The sequence below is a fragment of the Lissotriton vulgaris genome, chromosome 1_1 (assembly GCF_964263255.1).
Source record: "Lissotriton vulgaris chromosome 1_1, aLisVul1.2, whole genome shotgun sequence".
In the NCBI taxonomy this organism is placed as follows: domain Eukaryota; kingdom Metazoa; phylum Chordata; class Amphibia; order Caudata; family Salamandridae; genus Lissotriton; species Lissotriton vulgaris.
In genome coordinates, this window is record NC_141685.1 from 239,871,025 (window position 1) to 239,887,210 (window position 16,186).

Below are 16,186 nucleotides of genomic sequence, written 5' to 3' on the forward strand. Positions count from 1 at the left end.
TCTCTGGCACTTCGTGGAGTTCCGCAAAGTAAAACTCTAGGAACTACACCAAGGACTAATCAAAACATGACAGATATCCTGTCTGCCTTATTATAATTGCCACAGGATGTAATGCATCTAAATCAGGCCTTTGGTGTACATTGTGTCCAGTGTGCCTAGCTGGGCTTGAAGGATCTTGTGGGTTGTGGGTCTCTCACTGCTTTGAGGTCACCGCTAGGTAGAACTTCTGGCAGCTGTGCCTTGTGCAGACCTTCCTTTCGAGGCAGGACTTTTGTCAGCTGTGTCTTGTACAGATCTTCCTTTCAGGCTGCAGCTTCTGTCAGCGGTGCCTTGTGCAGATCTTCCTTCCATCCTGCCTGGAAGGAAGATCTGCACACTGCACCACTGACAGAAGTCCTCAGTCAGCTTCACGTTGTGCAGATCTTCCTTCCAGGCAGGGGCTTTTATCAGCTGCGCCTTGTGCCGATCTTTCTTCCAGGCAGAACTTCTGTCAGCTGCGCCTTGTGCAGATCTTCCTTCGATATAGGGGCTTCTGTCAGCTGTGCCTTTTTCAGATCTTCCTTCCAGGGTGGACTTCTGTCAGCTGCTCCTTGTGCAGATCTTCCATCCAGGCTGGACTTCAGTCAGCGGTGGCTTGTGCGGATCTTCCATCCAGGCTGGACTTCTGTCAGCTGCTCTTTGTGCAGATCTTCCTTCCAGGCAGGACTTCTCTCAGCTGCGTCTTGTGCAGATCTTCCTTCCAGGCAGGACTTCTCTCAGCTGTGCCTTGTGCGGATCTTCCTTCTAGGCACAGTTTCTGTCAGCTGTGCCCTCTGCAGATCTTCCTTCCAGGCAGGACTTCTGTCAGCTGCACCTTGTGCAGATCGTCCTTCAAGGCGGGGACTTCTGTCAGCGGGGCCTTGTGCTGATTTTTGATTTCCCTGTATTACACAAGGATGTCATTTTGGGAGGTGTCTGGCTCCCCTGCCGCCACACTGGAATGGTGGATTGTTATGACTTTTGTTTTATGTGTTCGTAGCGTTTGACATTTCTTTTCTTTATCTCTGTTACTAGGAGCTGATACTTCACCAGGGAGTGTGTGAAGGTCGCAAGAATCGGCGTACCCTAATTTGGTTTACACTTTGCCCTCCCATTAACTTTTAAACTTGCTAATATTGTGCTGAGTAGTACTATGGTTTCGTACATGCTTCTCCAGCACACCCCCGGATGTTGTGCTATAAAGAGAGATCTACAGCTCGCAGACGTTGCGCCTAAGGCAAGCTCGTCTATGCCCGTTCATGTTCAGACTGTGCTAATCACCGGTCCTCCTGTTGGTATCACCCCCATCCGACTATTCATATCCCCTACTCATGGGATGAGCTGCTCGCTTTTAAACCTTTAGGTAAGCCTTGTTTAGGCCCTACTTTGATTGCGTCTTATACTATAGCCGAGAATAGTTGCCCAGATTGTAAGCTCACTCTGAACACCTCCAGGATTGTCGCACTTATCTCTCCTGCACCGCATGTCTTCAGGTTACCCACTCCTCAGAGAGAAATCAGAGGCATGTTTATTAATGCATGGTCTCTAACAGAGAGTCCATCTTATTTTGCGGACTTTCTAGAAGCTTGGGCACTGGATTTTGTTTTCATCACTGAGATCTGAGCATATACTTAATCCGACCCAGATCTAATTGTTCTGACATCCCCGGTTTTTCCAATTTCAGGCTTGATCATTTGGGGAAAGGGGCGGTGGGTTAGCAATCATTTACAGGGACAACCTCAATGCCTCTTTTTTATGAAGCACTTGCATATAAAATTCCTCTTTCTAAGCATCACTCCTTCAATGGGGTACTTATTTACCAACCCTCAGACCCTAGGACTGCCTTCTTAAATAGCTATAGGACATTAAACCCAATTCCCTCGATTTCACTCTACTCTGTGATTTCAATGTCCATCTTTAAAATTCTGCGGATAAAGATAGGGTCGATCTCTCAGACCCTGGGGCAAGTATGGGTCTCATCCCGTTAGTGATGGCTCTGACACACTCAGCTGGCCACTTATTAGATGGTATTTTCTCAGACAATCCCTCTCTTCAAGTCACTACTGCACGTCCACTTCTCTGGTCAGACCATCGTGCAGTTATGCTTCAACTGAATTTGGAAGCGGATGTTCTCACAGTTCATCCTCAGCCGCTGGGGTCCTTATGCCGCTCCTGGCATAAAATGATCCCTGAACTATTGATGGCACAGCTCACTCTATCTATGCCTGAGATTACTGCGGATTTGGATGCAGCCACGGATGTATATCGTCAGTGGATTGACTCCAGTCTCCATTTGCTTGCGCCACTTAAAAATCAGAAAAATAGAAGATTTTTTCCCTCCAAAGCTTGGTTTGATGAGAAGTTAGAGCTCACAAACAAACCTGCAGAAGGCTAGAAAGGAAATAGCACATCCACTATGATCCCTGTGATAAGATCCCATACAAGCAGGCCATTTGGGCCGACCAGGCAGGACTTCTGTCAGCTGTACCTTGTGCAGATCTTCCTTCCAGGCACGACTTCTGTCAGGGGTGCCTTGTGTACATATTCCTTCCAGAGAAGGGCTTCTTTAACCAATGATCAGTTCAAAGGTCGGGAGAGGTAGAACTGGTAGGTCATCTTCTTTATTGCAGTTCTACTGGTCAAGCCACAGAGCTGGAGCTCTGAGATGAAGGAGAGCCCGGATTTTCTGAGCGCCTAAGAACATTAAGGCAGTTCTACTGCATCCAGGACACACTACAAGACTCCAAAAGTCCACGCTACAAGTGCTGCTCCAAGGTGTAATTCAAACACCGCTTCTGAACATCCCCTGGCAAATGCCAACTAGAGAATAAATATCCTGCCTGCACCAGCAGAGTGCAGAAAGCTTTTGAAGCACCTCGAGGTACATGGACTTTCTCTATCTGTCATAACTGAATATGTTAATCCTTGGTAACATCAATCCCCTTTGGACAAGGTCCTCCATTGTGCTATCAGAATGTAACTCATCCTGCGCACACACAAACCCTCAAGTACATATTGCATGAAGCTGGGAAGTTCTCACCCAAAAGAGGGCCCTCCACAAATTGCTGACATTTTCTTACACCCCCTGGACAGCAGTGGCAACACACAGACCAAGCACACCCCCTCTGGGATTACAATTCTATCTGCAAGCATCACGACTCAGATCTTTCAACCTTCTCTGTTACTGTCTGTGGAACGGCCTGTCACTGAGATTCGAGGAACCTCCACACTCAGTGAGCTCAGAGTTGCCTTGTAAAACCATCTCATGAGAGTGGAAGAAAAGAACATTGCCAGGAGTGTTGTTGATGCGTTGCCAGGAGTGTTCATGGCAGTTACATTCCTGGTGCAGTTGGGTGAGTGGTGAATAAATCTTACCCTTAGCCTACCGATGACATGAGAGTTTAAATACCACATAGACATTGCCCTTTTGGGGGGTTGTGGGGGTACACAGTGCCCACTCTCATTGACTATTCAACAGAATGTAACATGGCCAAATAATAACCTTTGCAAAAAGTAGTTTTGCATTCATCAGACTTAAACTGTTTAGTAGTAGGCAAATCCTAATCTTTCTGTGCCTCTGTCCCCTGATCTGACAATGTATGCACCTTGAAGGAGGCTGTATGGGAGCAATAAACAAGAAAGGCACGTTCCCAGCACAAACCACCAGCATGGATTTCATTCACTCGTTCACTGCTGCTTAACTGCAGGTCTCCGCACTCCATATCAAGATCTCTAAAGGCAAACAATGTTGAAGCAAAGGAAGGGAGAGAGCCATATGACCCTCTAACCCTCTAGAGCCTAGACCGCCTACTAGAAAACGACGACGAAGGACAGGACTCTAACAGGATAAACTGATCCAACTCAAATATGAGGTCAACGTATTATTTATCGCCTTAATGGTGCAAAAGACACTCTGGAATGAAATCAAATCTATTTGAATAATCAATGTTAGATTTAGAATAGAGACATTGCTGTGCTGCAATAAAAGAAATAACCAGCAACAATAGCTATTCTCACAACAAATGTACTTATTTCAAGTTTGGCTTAAATATTTTAAAAGAATTAGACAAACCGACAACTGATAGACAACATCATAAAGCTTACCAACCTTTTCTTATAAATGTTACTGGTACTTTTAGAGCAATACAAAGGTTAAGGAAAATCAGAAGTATCAAGGTAAACAGTGAAACCACAATGGAAAACAATATACCCTTATTAATAGTGACCACATAACAACAGTCACCACGTAGGAGCGCCTAATTACAAACGACCAGCTAATACATTGCACAACTCTAGTGCATCAACTGTGAAATTGGCATTGGCCTATCAAAACATTTGAATTCTCCGTTTGTTCTTCTTGTTAGGTGTTGATCCTGGAAGATATAGGTCGACGGGTTTCGGGCTTGTGCTTTATGTAAGCTTCAGGACTTCGTGCAACGAATTGTCACCCAAACATCACACCATTTTGCAGAGGCCATTGGGGTGACAGTTGGTCGCTTAAAATGGAGTGCCATGATAAAAGAACTGCTCGAAGAAGCACAGGGGTTACCACCTTATCAAAAGGCATGTCCTCTGTTTAGATAGCTGTCCAGAGGGCCAGAGACCTGGAAGAATTCTGCTCTGCCAGCGGAGCTCACAAAGTTATCCAAAAAACTCCATGAAATGATGCAGAACAGAGTTTTTTTTTCAAGCTGTTCGCCAACGGTAAGGTGGAGAGCGCTTGTGAGAAAAAATAACACGCTAGATCGCCAGGTGAAATTTCTCATTGCTGGAGGTTGCGGCAGGTCCCGACCACTCGAGGTTTTCAATCTGCCATTCTCGTTGATGAAGCTGCCAATCAAGTAGAATGTCAACTCGAGTGGCAGAAAGCAACAGCACCCTCTGGTGCAACGTATAGTGCCATTTGTGCTGATTTTACAGTGCAGGACAAACTCCTGGCACTAAATATCAGTGCGAGCAATGCCAATTTAACAAAATCTTCCACTTGCGGAAGTCTGCGGAGTGCGGCTGAGTTTCTATGACATTGCGTGGAGTTCCGCAAAGTAAAACTCTGCGAACTACACCAAGGACTAATCAAAACGTGACAGATATCCTGTCTGCTTTATTATAATTTCTACAGGATGTAATGCATCTAAATCAGGCCTTTGGTGAACATTGTGTCCAGTGTGGCTACCTGGGCTTGAAGGATTTTGTGGTTTGTGGGTCTCTCACTGCTTTGAGGTCACCGCTAGGCAGAACTTCTGTCAGCTGCGCCTTGTGCAGATCTTCCTTCTAGGAAGGACTTCTGTCAGCTGTGCCTTGTGCAGACCTTCCTTTCTAGGCAGGACTTTTGTCAGCTGTATCTTGTGCAGATCTTCCTTTCAGGCTGCGGCTTCTGTCAGCTGTGCCTTGTGTAGATCTTCCTTTCAAAGCAGGACTTTTGTCAGCGGTGCCTTGTGCATATCTTCCTTCCATCCTGCCTGGAAGGAAGATCTGCACACGGTACCGCTCACAGAAGTCCTCAGTCAGCTTAACCTTGTGCAGGTCTTCCTTCAAGGCATGGGCTTCAGTCAGCTGAGCCTTGTGCAGATCTTTCTTCCAGGCAGAACTTCTGTCAGCTGCTATTTGTGCAGATCTTCCTTCGATATAGGGGCTTCTGTCAGCTGCATTCCTTCGATATAGGGGCTTCTGTCAGCTGAGCCTTGTGCAGATCTTCCTTCCAGGGTGGACTTCTGTCAGCTGCTCCTTGTGCAGATCTTCCATCCAGGCTGGACTTCAGTCAGCGGAGGCTTGTGCGGATCTTCCTTCCAGGCTGGACTTCTGTCAGCTGCTCTTTGTGCAGATCTTCCTTCCAGGCAGGACTTTTCTCAGCTGGGCCTTGTGCTGATCTTCCTTCCAGGCAGGACTTCTCTCAGCTGTGCCTTGTGCGGATCTTCCTTCTAGGCACAGTTCCTGTCAGCTGGGCCCTCTGCAGATCTTCCTTCCAGGCAGGACTTCTGTCAGCTGCACCTTGTGCGGATCGTCCTTCAAGGCGGGGACATCTGTCAGCGGGGACTTGTGCTGATTTTTTATTTCCCTGTATTACACAGGATGTCATTTTGGGAGGTGACTGGCTCCCCTGCCGCCACACTGGAATGGTGGATTTATGTGTTCGTAGCGTTTGACATTTCTTTTCTTTATCTCTGTTACTAGGAGCTGATACTTCACCAGGGAGTGTGTGTAGGTCACAGGGATCGACGTACCTTAATTTGGTTTATACTTTGCCCTCCCATTATCTTTTAAACTTGCTAATATTGTGCTGAGTAGTACTATGGTTTCGTACATGCTTCTCCAGCACACCCCGGATGTTGTGCTATAAAGAGAGATCTACAGTTCGCAGAAGTTGCGCCTAAGGCAAGCTCGTCTATGCCCGTTCATGCTCAGACTGTGCTAATCGCCGGTCCTCCTGTTGGTATCACCCCCATCCAACTATTCCTATCCGCTACTCATGGGATGAGCTGCTCGCTTTTAAACCTTTAGGTAAGCCTTGTTTAGGCCCTACTTTGATTGCGTCTTATACTATAGCCGAGAATAGTTGCCCAGATTGTAAGCTCACTCTGAACACCTCCAGGATTGTCGCACTTATCTCTATTGCACTGCATGTCTTCAGGTTACCCACTCCTCAGAGAGATATCAGAGGCATGTTTATTAATGCATGGTCTCTAACAGAGAGTGCATCCTATTTTGCGGACTTTCTCGAAGCTTGGGCACTGGATTTTGTTTTCATCACTGAGACCTGAGCATATGCTTAATCCGACCCAGATCTAATTGTTCTGACATCCCCGGTATTTCCAATTTCAGGCTTGATCATTTGGGGAAAGGGGCGGTGGGTTAGCAATCATTTACAGGGACAACCTCAATGCCTCTTTTGAGACATTACTGGCCGCATCTGATTATGAAGCACTTGCATATAAAATTCCTCTTTCTAAGCATTACTCCTTCAATGGGGTACTTATTTACCAAACACCAGACCCTAGGACAGCCTTCTCAAATAGTAACAATCAGCTCTAGGACATTAAACCCATTTCCCTCGATTTCACTCTACTCTGTGACTTCAATTTCCATCTTGAAAATTCTGCGGCTAAAGATAGGGTCGATCTCTCAGACCCTGGGGCAAGTCTGGGCCTCACCCCGTTAGTGACGGCTCTGACACACTCAGCCGGCCACTTATTAGATGGTATTTTTTCAGACAATCCCTCTCTTCAAGTCACTACTGCACGTCCACTTCTCTGGTCAGACCATCGTGCAGTTATGCTTCAACTGAATTTGGAAGCAGATGTTCTCACAGTTCATCCTCAGCCGCTGGGGTCCTTATGCCGCTCCTGGCATAAAATGATCCCTGAACTATTGATAGCACAGCTCACTCTATCTATGCCTGATATTACTGCAGATTTATATTGCAGCCACGGATGTATATCGTCAGTGGATTGACTCCAGTCACCATTTGCTTGCACCATTTAAAATCAGAAAAATAGAAGATTTTTTCCCTCCAAAGCTTGGTTTGACGAGAAGTTAGAGCTCACAAACAAACCTGCAAAAGGCTAGAAAGGAAATGGCACATCCACTATGATCCCTGTGATAAGATCCCATACAAGCAGGCCATTTGGGCCGACCAGGCAGGACTTCTGTCAGCTGTACCTTGTGCAGATCTTCCTTCCAGGCAGGACTTCTGTCAGCGGTGTCTTGTGCAGATCTTCCTTCCAGACAAGGGCTTCTTTAATCAATGATCAGTTCAAAGGTCGGGAGAGGTAGAACTGGTAGGTCATCTTCTTTATTGCAGTTCTACTGGTCAAGCCACAGAGCTGGAGCTCTGAGATGAAGGAGAGTCCGGATTTTCTGAGCGCCTTAGAACATTAAGGCAGTTCTACCGCATCCAGGACACACTTCAAGACTCCAAAAGTCCACGCTACAAGTGCTGCTCCAAGGTGTAATTCAAACACTGCTTCTGAACATCCCCTGGCAAATGCCAACTAGAGAATAAATATCCTGCCTGCACCAGCAGAGTGCAGAAAGCTTTTGAAGCACCTCGAGGTACATGGACTTTCTCTATCTGTCATAACTGAAGATGTTAATCCTTGGTAACATCAATCCCCTTTGGACAAGGTCCTCCATTGTGCTATCAGAATGTAACTCATCCTGCGCACACACAAACCCTCAAGTACATATTGCATGAAGCTGGGAAGTTCTCACCCAAAAGAGGGCCCTCCACAAATTGCTGACATTTTCTTACACCCCCTGGACAGCAGTGGCAACACACAGACCAAGCACACCCCCTCTGGGATTACAATTCTATCTGCAAGCATCACGACTCAGATCTTTCAACCTTCTCTGTTACTGTCTGTGGAACGGCCTGTCACTGAGATTCGAGGAACCTCCACACTCAGTGAGCTCAGAGTTGCCTTGTAAAACCATCTCATGAGAGTGGAAGAAAAGAACATTGCCAGGAGTGTTGTTGATGCGTTGCCAGTAGTGTTCATGGCAGTTACATTCCTGGTGCAGTTGGGTGAGTGGTGAATAAATCTTACCCTTAGCCTACCGATGACATGAGAGTTTAAATACCACATAGACATTGCCCTTTTGGGGGGTTGTGGGGGTACACAGTGCCCACTCTCATTGACTATTCAACAGAATGTAACATGGCCAAATAATAACCTTTGCAAAAAGTAGTTTTGCATTCATCAGACTTAAACTGTTTAGTAGTAGGCAAATCCTAATCTTTCTGTGCCTCTGTCCCCTGATCTGACAATGTATGCACCTTGAAGGAGGCTGTATGGGAGCAATAAACAAGAAAGGCACGTTCCCAGCACAAACCACCAGCATGGATTTCATTCACTCGTTCACTGGTGCTTAACTGCAGGTCTCCGCACTCCATATCAAGATCTCTAAAGGCAAACAATGTTGAAGCAAAGGAAGGGAGAGAGCCATATGACCCTCTAACCCTCTAGAGCCTAGACCGCCTACTAGAAAACGACGACGAAGGACAGGACTCTAACAGGATAAACTGATCCAACTCAAATATGAGGTCAACGTATTATTTATCGCCTTAATGGTGCAAAAGACACTCTGGAATGAAATCAAATCTATTTGAATAATCAATGTTAGATTTAGAATAGAGACATTGCTGTGCTGCAATAAAAGAAATAACCAGCAACAATAGCTATTCTCACAACAAATGTACTTATTTCAAGTTTGGCTTAAATATTTTAAAAGAATTAGACAAACCGACAACTGATAGACAACATCATAAAGCTTACCAACCTTTTCTTATAAATGTTACTGGTACTTTTAGAGCAATACAAAGGTTAAGGAAAATCAGAAGTATCAAGGTAAACAGTGAAACCACAATGGAAAACAATATACCCTTATTAATAGTGACCACATAACAACAGTCACCACGTAGGAGCGCCTAATTAAAAACGACCAGCTAATACATTGCACAACTCTAGTGCATCAACTGTGAAATTGGCATTGGCCTATCAAAACATTTGAATTCTCCGTTTGTTCTTCTTGTTAGGTGTTGATCCTGGAAGATATAGGTCGATGGGTTTCGGGCTTGTGCTTTATGTAAGCTTCAGGACTTCGTGCAACGAATTGTCACCCAAACATCACACCATTTTGCAGAGGCCATTGGGGTGACAGTTGGTCGCTTAAAATGGAGTGCCACGATAAAAGAACTGCTCGAAGAAGCACAGGGGTTACCACCTTATCAAAAGGCATGTCCTCTGTTTAGATAGCTGTCCAGAGGGCCAGAGACCTGGGTGGAACCATCAATGTAAGCCCGGAGCCGCCATGGCTTATTTGTAACTCATGGGTCATTTTGCTTGTGTGGTGGGGGCAAACATTTGTAGTATGCTGATATGGTTGGGTTGGGTTGCGAACACGATCCACAAACTGGCATGTGGACACTCACTACGGGATCCTTGCTGCCCGGCAGCTCCTGCCACCCAGCATCAAACAAGCAGGACTTGTATAGCTGAGCTGTGTGTGCCCTGCCAGGCTGTTCCATTTGTGCTGGCATCACCAAGCTGCACTAGATGAGTGCGGGCAATGGAGCAGACCACCCGAGGGTGCGACAATCCTGGAGGTTCCCGGTGAAAAAGTTAAATTTTTTGAAAGATTACTGTGAGGTTACATGTTATGTTGTGCTGTTTTATAACGGGCTCAAATACTGCCGGAGTATCCATGTTCGATTGCCCATCATCTAACATGGCACAAGATGGGCAATATTGTCAGCAATCCAGACGTGAAGGGTGTAACTTTGGACACAAGGGTGGAGGGATGGAGTCAGGACAGCCTTTTAGAAGGTTCACACTTACTGTGCTCATGTTGTAAGTATTCCCGCATGGAGGCAGCATCATCACTACCTGCTGTGAGCAGCAATCACCCTCAACAAAGTCCTTCTTTGTACAGCAGAAGAAAATGGATGATGAAATGCAACCAGGGAAACCGGTAAACCCAGACAGGGAAAAAGCATTCAGGGTCTGAAAATACCACAGAAAAATGGGTGGCAATCATATGGGCTTTGTTGTAACTCAAGTTGCTTTCCAGCCCTACACGAAGAGCCGCTGTTTCAAGATAAGCATAACTGATAGCGAACCCCTGTAGGCGGGGGCACATTGCCTGGTTTCTGCAAGTCTTCCGGGATGACCTTCTGCCATAACTACTTGGGCAGACATCTGAATGGGTCTTCATGGAGACACTGTAACACCAGCGAGCTGCCCATGGAGAGGAAATCAAACAGACAGCGATGGTCTGTCTCAGTCTTTGCCCCAGAGCTGGCGTGTTATTCATCGCCAAATTTTAGGAGAAATTTACCTATGATAGCAATCCATTTGTGCATCATATCCACAAATGGTTTCGGTTTATTGATGACATTTTTTGCATTTGGGATGGACAAGAGGATATCTTAAATGTGTTTATTGAATAGTTGAATGCCAGATCAGTAGATATACAATTCTGTGTGTCCAGTAGCCAGTCATCTATCAAATTTTTGGATGTAGTAGTCTTTGGCCACAATGGCTGATTATGAACTACATTGTTTACCAAATCAAGGGTTAGTAACAATGCCCTGCATTATACTAGTCATCATCCACGCAGTTTATGTGACAATTTGCCTTGGAGTCAATTTCTCCGAATAAGACGGATTTGCTCAGGAAAATGTGAATATTTAATGAATGCAGACATTTTTGTGCACAAATTAAAGTAACGTGGATACCCAAACAAGTTGCTGAAAATACGATGAAACGTGCTTGGTGGACTCCAAGAGAGACACTTCTGGAACACAGACCAGCAACTGACAAGTTAGAACGCATGGTATGCATCTCCACATGTTGTTCAAAGACTACCTGTAGGAAAGTGGGTTTCTGTTGTAGTAACCCCCCACTTTTTGCCAGACCACTGAGGCACTTTGACTTGATGTGCCCTGGTACTCTGCCAATCAGGTTCCCAGGGCCTGTGTTCTTTCCCCAAAACTAACCCAATTGGCCTCTCTGGCCACAGGTCAGCCCCTGGTAAATCGTAATACAGATACCCAGGGCACTGTGACCGGGCAAGACCTCTAAGGGCTGCAGCACTTATTGTGCCACCCTTAGAGGCCCTGTACCTCTACACACACACACACACACTGCATGTTTTGATGCAGAACAAAGTGAAGAGTCGACATGGCACACATCCTTGTGAGATCAAAAGATATGAGAATAGTCTGTGCACACCCTATTTCTGCAATGTGAAACCAAATAATTTGTCAAAGTTAACAAAAGATGCGTGCTGCTTGGTGGGTGGGCGGCCAGCCCAACAAACTAATCAACTGCTGGTGGGAAACCACTAGTATACCAAACGCACTGCTGCTGTAAAGTATAACATCTTAGCGCATATTCATACAAAACATGCATAGCATTTTAAGTAAACACGTTGGCTTGAAATTGAAACACAAAGACATACAATTATTTCATTGTATTAAATCATGCATATTGCACAACAATCAATATTGCTGTGACAATTTATGTTGAGGAAATAATATAGTTTACACAATAGTGAGTCCACTATACAGACATAATTGCTGAATACTTCTGATTAAGTAAATCATCTTGGTCATGCCCAATGCATTTCAGGACTTATCCCTTCTTCAGGGGCACTCGTAAAAATAAAAACATACAATGAAAGGGACATTACTAAAACTGTTACATTAATATTGTTATAACAGTGATGCAACGCACAACAATGTCCAAAGAAGGAACCAGCAGTGTACAAAAGAAACATATCAACTCTAATGTGCCTACTTGCAGTCAAAACAGAACGATGCTGAAGATGATAAAAACACAGTGAGCCACCGAGATGTGGTTGAAAGAAAATGTGTAAATATCTAGTTGTATTATTACAACGTGTGTGCCATGCCTACAACCCACTGCCCTGGCCTAGATCAGCCACCCCTCCAGCGTGGTGCACTATACCAGTGGTGAGGGTACAGGTGAATGAGCCCTGTGCCCCTTCAGTGCCCAAGTCTATTCTTGGGCATTGTAAGTACATTGCTGCCATTAAGAGTACATGGTGCAGGGAGTTTGTCATTATGAACTCCGCAACACCATAATGGCTACACTGAAACCTGGGAAGTTTGGTATCAAACTTCCCAGCACATTAAACCCACACTGATGCCCGTACCTCATGCATTGTTATCTGAAGTGTTTTAATGCGCCAAATTATATTTTGTACTTGAGGATTAAAATTAGAACTGGTTATAGGGAGTCACATATAAATTCTCCTTTTTACGTACAAAGGAAATAACATGAGTTATTAAAATAAATCGGCTCCAAAACAGCGACACTGTAGAACATCCAATGGCATATGGACATACAATTGATAATGACATACACAGTAGTCATCTTGAACATCTCGATCTGCATACATAGTCTGAAATTCACGCACCACATTAGCTAGCTGCAGAATCAGATTGGGTATCCACCAAATCCCCCCTGTACGGCCTCCAAGCCCCCCAGATCTTTTCCCACTTCTTGGGACACCCTCTACTCTTATATATCACTTTTTCAGCCCTTTGGCACCAATCTAGATCATTACCCCACTCTTCCACTGTTGGCAATACATTACTGCCCCACAATCTTGCAATATTGCGCTTGGCGACCATACTTGCCAATGCCAGCCAGGCCTTATCCCACCTAGGCCAGGTGATGTCACTCGTCACACCCAAGATGTGCCAGCAGGCCTCTAGAGGGACCTCCTAGCCAACCACTTCAGACATTATATCCGCCAGCCTGGACCAATACCCCCGGATCCTGGCGCAATCCCACAAAATGTGGAAGAGAGTGCCCTCCTCTCCACAGCCCCTCAAACAGAACGTTGAGTCAACATACCCAATACGGTATTGCGTCGTGCGCAGGGTATAGGAGCGATGCAGGATGCGCAGCTGAACTAGTCTAAAATGGGCCTGAATCGCCACCTCCCGGGGGCTCTGCAGGACTTCTCTCCAGTCATCTTCCTCTAACAACCCAACCTCCGATTCCCATTTTTCTCACAAAGACTCCAGGGGATCAGTCAGGTTATTAATAAGCTTTTTATACGTGAGGAAAATGGCCTTATCAATCATCGGGTCCAGCAAAAATCTATCTTACAGAGTGGCGTAGTCAGGCAGCTGGTCCCCGTGGTGGAGGTGTTGGTAGATAAGATTTCTAAGCTGCTGGTAGTGAAGGAAATCCCTCTTCCCCATCTGAAATTCCGCCTGCAGGGCAGAGAACTCTAGCATGTCCCCTCTCTTCCATATGTCACCCAACACATCTATGCCAATTAGGCTCAATTTGCGAAGGCCCTTCAATTTCGCAACTTCAGGAAGATAAGTCCCAGCCCACAGCGGGGTTTGTGCCGTGAGTTTCGCCTCCCACCCAAGCAGTTTTGTCGCCCTCCTCCATGCCATCACAACCTCTGCTGTCGACGGTGGCAGACGTAAGCATCCCCACCCCCTACGATACAGTGCGTCCATGTAGGTACCACTGCCTAATACCATGCGGTCCACCCTATATGCCGGTTCCTCCATCGGGGCGAACATTCACCCATTGATGTTGACTAATTGCGCCGCCCAATAGTAGAGCCTAACATCTGGGACTGCTAGTCCTCCCTCATAGACCTCTCTCTGGTGTTTCATCAGAGCAATTCTCGGGCATCCCCCTCCCCAAAGTAGTGTACGCAGTTCCGAGTCAATCGCCTGGAAGACCTTCTCCAGGACTGGAAAGGGAGTGCTCTGCAGAGCGCATAGCAAACGGGGAAGGGCCATCATTTTAAAAAGGACCACCCGACCCTTCAAGCCCATCCCATCAAGGAGAGCAGGAGAGTTCTCCAATGTGCTACATCCCCACGTAGCCGCTCCAATTGAGCGTACACGTTCAGATGCATGAACTCCTCCTCCGACGTCGTAATCCAGATACCCAGGTATCGGAAAGTCTCTTTCCATGCCAGCCCCTGGCATTCTGCCGCTAAGTCCGGCAGAGGTCCTGCCATCAGATGACCCAGGGATTTGTCCCAGTTAATGCGGTACCCGGAGTATTCGCCAAACAAGCTCAGGATCAGCATGTGCCTCTGAATAGATTCGGACGGTTTTTGGAGATACATCAGCACATCGGCAGCGTACAGCGATATACGCTCCTCCCAGCTGCCCCCCAAGTCAATGCCCCACACCATGGGATCAGTTCGCACCCAAACCGCCAGCGGCTCCAGGGCCAGGGCAAATAGTGTCGGGGAAAGCGGACAGCCCTGTCTTGTGCCCCGCCCCAGTGGAAACTCCCTGGATAGGGCACTGTTTACGCAGACCCTTGCGAGCGGCGCCGTGTACAACAACCTCACCCATGCTCGGAAATTGTCACCAAAGCCCAGTCTGGCCAAAACTACGTAGATATACTGCCATTCCACACTATCAAAGGCCATATGGGCATCCAGTGAAAGTAGAGCCGCCAGCACTGTCGGGCGATCGTGTACCGCTTGTAGCACTCCAAATAGGCATCGCAAGTTGAGCCTTGTGTTCCTGTGGGGCATAAAGCCTGATTGATCCGGGTGGATCGGGGATTGAATGACTGCCCCCAACGTGGTGGCTAGGATTTTGCCCAGGATCTTGGTTTCATAATTAAGGAGTGAAATGGGCCTGTAGGAGCTGCATGAATCCTGCGGCTTGGCAGACTTATGTATCACCACTATTGTGGCAGATTGGAGGTCTCTCGGGAGCAGCCCTTCCTGCTTGGCCTCATTAAACATCCGTAACATATGTGGAGCAAACCTTCCCGACACACATCTAAATGCCTCCACCGGGAACGCATTAGGACCTGATGCCTTCCCCGCCTGCAGGTCTCCCGTGGCCGCCTCATCTTCCTCCACCGTGATATCCGACTCCAGGATTGCCCTGTCATCAGGATCTAAGGAGGGCAGAGGTATGTCACGTAAGAAGTCGTTGCACTACCACTCCCGCATCTCAGTGTGCGGCTGATAAATAGTCTTGTAGCATTGCGCAAATGTCTCAGCTATGTCAGCACTTGTGTCTCGCATAGTCCCAGCTGTGGTCCGGATTCCAGGTACCCAGTTAAGGTACCTGTCCCGTTTCACAAGCCAGGCTATCATCTTATTCGCTTTATCCCCCAGGTCGTAGATACGCCACTGCGTAGCTTTAGCACGCGAGCTCCCCTGGTCAGCCAACACATCCCTTAATTCTTTTTCTTTGAGGCGCAGCTTGTGGCTGATTTCCTGCTCCCGATCCTGTGACTCCCACCTAGCGCACTCCAAGGCGTGAATCTCTGCTTCCAGACTATCAATTTGGGCATATTTTTCTATTCTTCCTTTCCCTGTCTCCGCCTGCACAAAGTCCCTGGCCACAGATTTGTAAGCCTCCCGGAGGGTACACTGAGATCTAACGGAGCCATGTTTTCATCAAAGTATTGGTCCACTCGCTCCCCAAACCGTTCCTGAAACTCCTGGTCCTTGAACAAGAAGACATCCAACCTGGGAGGGGTAGACCAATCTCTCACGGGGCCCCCTAGCCGGACCTCCAGCGGGGAATGGTCAGATATTCCTCTGGCTTTATGACAACTACTTTGAAAAAGGTCCATGCGTCCCACCTGTGCAAAGAGGTAATCAATCCTGGACCCCGACCAGATGTGCATGT

General features: G+C 46.7%; 2 protein-coding genes across 2 annotated transcripts in view; one reads left to right on the plus strand and one right to left on the minus strand.

Annotated features, from left to right (window-relative positions):
• LOC147745336 (uncharacterized) overlaps positions 1–16,186 on the plus strand; it is a 460,883-nt gene that overhangs the window by 329,113 nt on the left and 115,584 nt on the right. The gene's annotated exons all lie outside the window — the stretch shown is intronic.
• Positions 1–16,186, minus strand: part of LOC147745340 (uncharacterized) — a 34,294-nt gene that overhangs the window by 11,075 nt on the left and 7,033 nt on the right. The gene's annotated exons all lie outside the window — the stretch shown is intronic.